Source organism: Cornus florida, unplaced genomic scaffold (assembly GCF_030987335.1).
Source record: "Cornus florida cultivar Cherokee Brave unplaced genomic scaffold, ASM3098733v1 CherokeeBrave_3.0.0_Hap2_Chr05, whole genome shotgun sequence".
In the NCBI taxonomy this organism is placed as follows: domain Eukaryota; kingdom Viridiplantae; phylum Streptophyta; class Magnoliopsida; order Cornales; family Cornaceae; genus Cornus; species Cornus florida.
Genome location: NW_026775575.1, coordinates 32,166,888 through 32,173,961, shown reverse-complemented (window position 1 = coordinate 32,173,961; position 7,074 = coordinate 32,166,888). Strand labels below are relative to the sequence as shown.

The window sequence follows — 7,074 nt, the reverse complement described above, 5'->3', positions numbered from 1 at the left end:
ATGTCGTCTTGGTACCGGAAATCCATCGCAAAATTCAGCTTTCAGTTTTCCATTTAACAGCTTTTTGGACCCTCATGACCTGATTTCATGGAGGGGCATTTTGGGCATCTTATAGTGAGTTTTTTTCAATTCCTTCTATGAAAGTCACATAGAAAACCCAATTTTGAGGGGAGTTTCATTTTTGTGTTTTTCCAAAAAATGTCATCTTGGCCCTCAAAAACCTATTTTTTTACCGGAAACCCCTACTGCCAGGTTTTTGCTGACTTCTAGTACAAGTGTGTGAGTAGTAACTTCTTCGTAACCGGTTAGATGAGTTGGGCCAGAATGTGAACCTTCTGTTTTTGCCTCCTAACCAGTTAGAAAGGTCCCCTAACCGGTTAGATGTTCTAGGGTTGGCTCCTTTTGACCTTTTTGCTCCTTCTTTTTCCGTTAGCCATATCTTCTTCATCCGGACTCCGAATCAAGTGATTCTTGAGTCTAAGTTCATTAATTTTTCATTGTCTTTCCAATGTTGTGCTCGGTAGCACCCACTTTCATGTTGGAAATGACCATTTTTCCCCTAGGTTCATCTTTGTCCGTTTTTGAAATGTTGCTTCCGCATTTGTTTTCTATGGGTTTCGTGACCTCATTGAGGGTCACATTAGTGTCTTAGGGATGTGTTGTGTCTCTTGAGACCATTGTTTCATCTTTTGCTTCTGCATTCTAGAACTAGTTTGGGTCATCATAGGGTACATTAGGTTAAAAAAATCCAGGGTCGCTACAGTGGCAAGTTTTAATTTCTTAGGTAAATCGTAAGCCCACATGGAGGCAATTTACTTTTCTTGCATATTGTTGAAAGCATAGAAGTATGGGATCAATATATGTGGAGTTTTGTTGATTAATTTGTTCTGGAGGAGAAGTGCTTGCTATTTGCTTGTTGTTGACTTGTTGTTTGTTTTGATTATGCATGTATGGTCGTAGATCATTGAATCCAACTCTTGTCCAACTTAATTTGAATCTTGAATCTATTATTCGTAATCCTAAGGGAAGGGGTAAATCTAGTGCCTCCATTTCATCAATGGAGGAACATAATGAGGACTATGTGGAGGACCTTGGTCACATCGACCAACAAGGTATCCTTTACCCCAATGTGCATCAATATCATGACCATATTCAAGTACCATTAGGCATGCCAAGACCCTTCATTCCACAACAACAATGCCACGTTCCAATGGGAATGCCTCGGCCAAATTTTATTCCACCTCCACCTTATGTTGTTCAAGGAAACCATGGTGCTCGTGCAGTGCCACCGGTTGTGAATCCCCTTCTTGCTTTGAGAGATCATTATGTGCCAAATGAGTATAATGCACCGACATGCATACAATTACCTTCATTTAGAGCACATCATTATGAAATCAAACCACAAATAATTCAAATGCTTCCCAATTATCATGGGCTACAAAGTGAAGAACTTACAAGCATTTGGCTGAGTTTCTTAAAGTGTACTCCACCATGAAATACACGGACATGCCGAAAGAGGTTTTGAGGTTAAAACTCTTCCCTTTCACCCTTAAAGATAAAGCAAAATATTTGTTCAACAATTTAAGATCTTTTTCGATAACTTCTTGGGCAGAGATGCAACAAGAGTTCTTAAAAAGTACTATCTTGTTTAAAAGACTAATGCAATGAGAACTTCAATTCGAGAATTTTCTAAAAGGGAAAGGGAAATGTTTTATGAGTCATGGGAGCGCTTAAATGACTTGCTTAGGAAGTGTCCTCATCATGACATTCCCAAATGGCAATTGGTTCAACTTTTCTTTGAAAGTTTGTCGAACAATTATAAAGGAATGGTTGATGCCTCTATGAGTGGTTCTTATCTCGCTAGGCATGAAGATGATGTATGGCGCCTATATGGGAGCATGAGTGAGAATTCAATGCATCGATCTTTATCGTCCAAAAAATGGTAGGAATCTAGATTAAAAGAAGAATATTGGCTTGTATCAAGTTAACCACTCTAATGATATAGCCGCCGAAGTGAAGTCTTTATCCCAAAGGTTAAATCAATTTTTGATCAACCAAAATTCGGCGAATCAAGTGTCTTCCTCCCCTAGTCATACTCATTATACTTCCAATGAATCTTGCATGACGTGTTCTAGTGTTTTACATTATACTTCCAATTGTCCCCACGGACATGCACATAGTGAACACCATGAACAAGTGAATGCTGCATTTTTCAACCAAGGGAATAATCCTTATGGCACTCATTATAATGCTAGGTGGAGGAACCATCCAATCTTCTCTTGGAAAAGCCAAGGGGAAGGCTCAAACCCTCCCCAATGTGGTTTTTAAGGCAGGTATGTTCCGCCCCCAATGCAAAGCCAAGGTTCCCAAGGTTATTGCTTATCATACCAAGCACCACATGGAAACCAATTTTCAAACTTTCACTTTCCAAATCAATCTTTATATTCTCAAAGGAATTCAAGAAGTCCTGCATTTGAGGAAGAAGTCTTAACCGCTTTGGGTACTTTAAAGGCAAATACCCAATTATTTCATTCTCATTCCCAATCAATTTCAAAACTAGAAACCCAAGTTGGGCAAATAGCTAGTACCTTGAATGCTAGGGAAAAAGGGAAAATGCTTTTGAATCCACCACCCAAGCAACAATTTGTTGTGGAGACCAATTCTTCTTTAGAAGGACACACAATTGAGCATGTGAATGCGGTGACCACCTTGAGAAGTGGATGAGTTGCTGATAATCAAATTGGTGTTCAAAATGAAGAGAGTAAACTAGTGCAACCAAAAGTTAACACCCATCCCGTCTCACATTCTATTCCTCCTTTATTGCATGTGAAAGAAACCTTTGTTGAGAAAGATTTAAAAAATAATTTTAAAAAAATTTTTGAGCCCAAAGCTCCATTTTCGGATGCTTGAAAAGGATCCACTTCACTTGAAAAGTAACAAAGCAAGGCAAATGAGATAATTGATGTATTTAGGCAAGTGAAGGTCAATATTCCTCTCTTAGATATAATTAGACAAATTCTGGCTTATTATAAATTTTTGAAAGATCTTTGCACCTTTAAGAGGAAGAACAAGAGCCAAGCACCAAAAAGAGTTGTTTTGACCGACCAAGTAAGCTCAATTTTGCAACGCAATGCCCTCCCAAAATTCAAAAACCCCGGTTCACCTACCACTTCTTGCACCATTGGTGATCATGTCATTAACTAGGCTTTTCTTGATTTAGGAGCAAGTGTGACTCTTCTTCTATATTCAGTTTATGTTCAACTGGGCTTAGGAGATTTAAAACCAATGTTGGTAGTTTTGCAACTAGCTGACCGATCCATCAAAAAGCCCCAGGGTATCATTAAGGATGTATTGATCAAAATTGATAAGTTCTTCTTCCCGGTTGATTTCGTTGTCATTGACACAGAACCGGTCTCAAATCCCAAGAGCCAAAATCCCGTTATCCTTGGCTATCCCTTCTTGGCAAACGTTAATGCCAACATTAATTATAAGACGGGGATAATAAAAATTTCATTTGGCCACATGAAGGTGAAGTTAAACATTTTCAATCTAACCCCCAATTCTATGGATAAGCATGAAGAAGTATGTGTTGTTGAAAAATGTCTTGGAAATGAATTTGCCAAAAATGAGTCTTTGCTTGATATTGAAACTTCAAATGGTTTATCTTCTAAAATGATTTCAAAAGATGTTATTTTTAAACCAAGTATTGCAAGGGCATGGAATCCCAAGAATTTCATTGATAAATGGCCATCAATTTTATTTGAACAAAATCCAACAAGTTCATTAGGGAATTGTTTGTTAGGTGGGGTTCAAAAATCCATTAACCCCATTAAGGAGGGGATACACACTAAGACATTTGATCCGGGATAAAAGAGCCCAACGTCTTGCTAGAGACGTTAAACACTAGTGCTTTATAAGGTTTCCAACCCTATTCCTCCATCATTTCTATTTTATTTTCTTGTGTCGTCTAGACATACTCTGGGATTATATATGCTGTTTGAGACTTGGACAGGGAATGCATGACCTTTCATCTCCAAATTAGGCATTTGGTGTATAATGACCCGGTCATTTTCTTTCTTTTCCTTTTCTCAGAATTTCACAGATATTTTTTTTCCGTTGATCTTTTCCTTTCTGAGTTCGATTTCTCGCCACATTATGTCATCTTGAGTGCTCGGGGATGGTTATCGAGACTCTTTTCCTTGGATTGATGACTTCCTTTGAGGACTGAGTCATTTTCACATTTTCACTTTTGTGACACTATTCACATTTCGTCTTTTTCTCGGTTGTCACTTGGTAGCATAACCTCACTTTTCGTGTTCGGATTTGATTCCAGTTTTGCATGCATCCACGATATTTAAATTCCATGCTATGTGTATTTTCACTTTTGTAGAAAAACAGGCTAAGTGCTTACTTTTCTTGTAAAGGGTATAGATGCATGACCTTTTTGTAATTTTCTAAACTTTAGGGGTTTTGTGTATTTACTGTAAAGTAATTATTTTTCATCTTAGGGACCATTTTACAATTTAATTTGGGAGATATTTTCAAAAAGGACCTTTTTGCAATTTCTAAAAAGTGTGACAAGTGTCACACTCTTATTGGTCCACTTGTTGACATTTGTGTGGAAACACTTTGAGGCCTTGGATGAGGACATGTAGAGGGTGGAGATTTAACCACTTGTTAGCTTGGATGGCTGACAAGTGTAGGCTTAGGATTAAGCCTACAATATATGCTTGGATGAGTGACAAGTGTAGGCTCATAATTTGATCTTGCATTAGTATGTGTGTGAGAGGTAGTGTAAGAGCACATAGTGAGTGGAGGATCTCTATCCCCTCCACTCACATATCATCTTCATCATTTTTCATTTCCTCCCTCTCTTGTAAAGAAAACCCTAGCTTCCATGGATGGAGACTAAAGCCTTAAGATTTGACCTTGATTTTTGAGAGCCTTCCATTGATTTCCAAGCTTGAACTTGGGAATACTTTTTGTTCCCCTCATCCTCCTCTTCATAACCCTTGAAGGGTTTACCATTTTGTGTTGATTTGCCTTGGATTCTAGAGAGACACTTCTCTAGTGAGGTAGTGGATGTTATAGGGTTATTATTTTATTTTATTTTTGTTTCTTGCATGCTATTGATGCTTATATAAGTAGTACGCATGTCTTTTGCTAATTTGAGAAATTAGTGATTTGTTGTCATATCTTGCATATAAATCATTTTAGACTTGGTAAATGGCATGGCCATGAGTTGATCTTTGATATGTATTAATTTGGGATGATTTAGATGAGTTTTCAAATCTAGAGATTAAATGGATTTAATTTGATTTAAATTCTAGTAAATTGTATTTTACTTGTATTCTATTTTAGACTTGAGATATGGTATGACCATGATTTGGTGTTTGATATATATTAATTTGGAATCATTTGAATAACTTTTGAAACCTAGAGATTTGATTAATTTAAGTTAATTAAATTCTATATGATGGTATCTTGCTCATTTGACACTTTTGATTTGATATATGTAATGAGCATGCTATGTTGTTTAACATATATTAATTTGAGGTTATTCAAAATTGATTTGAAATCTAGAGAATTTGATTCTCTTGTTTAATTAAATTCTATCTAATGGCTCCATGGATCTATTGGTATTTTAGAAGTTGTTTCTATATTCAAATCATGGACTTGAACTTGTTATGTATTCACTTTGTTGTGTTTTGAGCATTGGACAACTTTGTTGTTATATTTATATTCATGAGAACATATTTTCTTTATGGAATATATTGTTGCTTTGTGTAAGCATGCTCCTATGTTGTTGCTTTGTGTAAGCATGACCCTATGTTGCTAAAATTGCACGAATGAAGTGATTGATGCTAGAAATGATCTTAGGTAGTTAGGATACTCCTTGAGTCTCACATTTGACATAGACGTTAGGTGGAATGAACCACAATAATTAAATCATGCAAACTTGTAAAACGTAGGTCGATGCATGCTCATTTCCTACGAGTAGCTTTATGTTACTCACCCCTGCGATATTGGGGCATATTTCAGGTACGAAGACTTGATTCGTGATGCTCATCATTCCTTGGATGGCTTGTAGTTCTTAAGTTTCCATTTCATGGAAATGTTAGTATGAGATGCCTTTTGTAGCTTTATTTGACAAAATGTGTATATTTGATTCCATATATGTAATGTGTACATGAGTGCACTCCTTACAAAGTATTTGACATGTATGAGATGAGGCCGGAGGCCAATGACATGTATTTGTATCCTATATAGTTTTGACTTCATGAGGTATTATAAAAATTGAAAAATGTTAAGTTATTGTCTCACTACGTTTGCATCGGGGGTGGGAATTCCATTTTGATTCTTCCGTAGGATCTCACTAATCATGCTTGAAGTGTGGCCAAGGGCCAAATGGTAATTTCCAATCATTGGTAAATTTTGGTTTTCAAAATTTCCATTTCATATTCATTTTCGCCTTTTTGGCCGTCGGGGAGTCGGATTTTGCATTGGTTGTTTCCGGGAGCCGTGGACAATTCCCGCGTGCTCAAAATCACTTATTACGTTTGCGTGCATATTCGTTTCAGCCTAGAAATGCATTTGGGGTCAAATGCATAATTGGTGCAAAGTTCAATTTTCGCCGTTTTGAGCCTAAACTGAGCATAAGGGCATTTTGGGGTTTTCACATGAAAAATAAATTTTTATTTTGGCATGGTTGGCTAGAAAACATGATTTTGAGGGTAGTTTCTTCTTTGTGTTTTTTTCAAAAAGGCCTAGAAAGTCCTCAAAATCGCATTTCAAGGTTGCATTTTAGGTGCATCCTACAGCAGTTCGAGCGCTCTAAAGGGGGTTCGAGCGCTCAAAGTTGGAGCTGAGAGTTTTGGCCCTTGGTTGTGTGCCATTCGAGTGCTCAAAGCCCTTGCTTAAGCGCTCGCGGTACTGTTCATGTGGGTGTGTGTTTGTGTCTTGGTTCCGCACTACACCTCCGACTTCAAACTATCATATCTTCTTCGTTTTAACTCCGAATTGGTCCGTTATTGAGTCTAAATTGACTGCGTTGAAGTAAGCTTTCCAATGGTA

The 7,074-nt window shown here is 37.3% G+C and overlaps 1 pseudogene; it reads right to left on the bottom strand.

Moving 5' to 3' along the window:
• Positions 1-1,669: 1,669 nt before the first annotated feature.
• Positions 1,670-1,768, bottom strand: LOC132310846 (small nucleolar RNA R71; annotated as a pseudogene).
• Between the last annotated feature and the right edge of the window lie 5,306 nt (positions 1,769-7,074).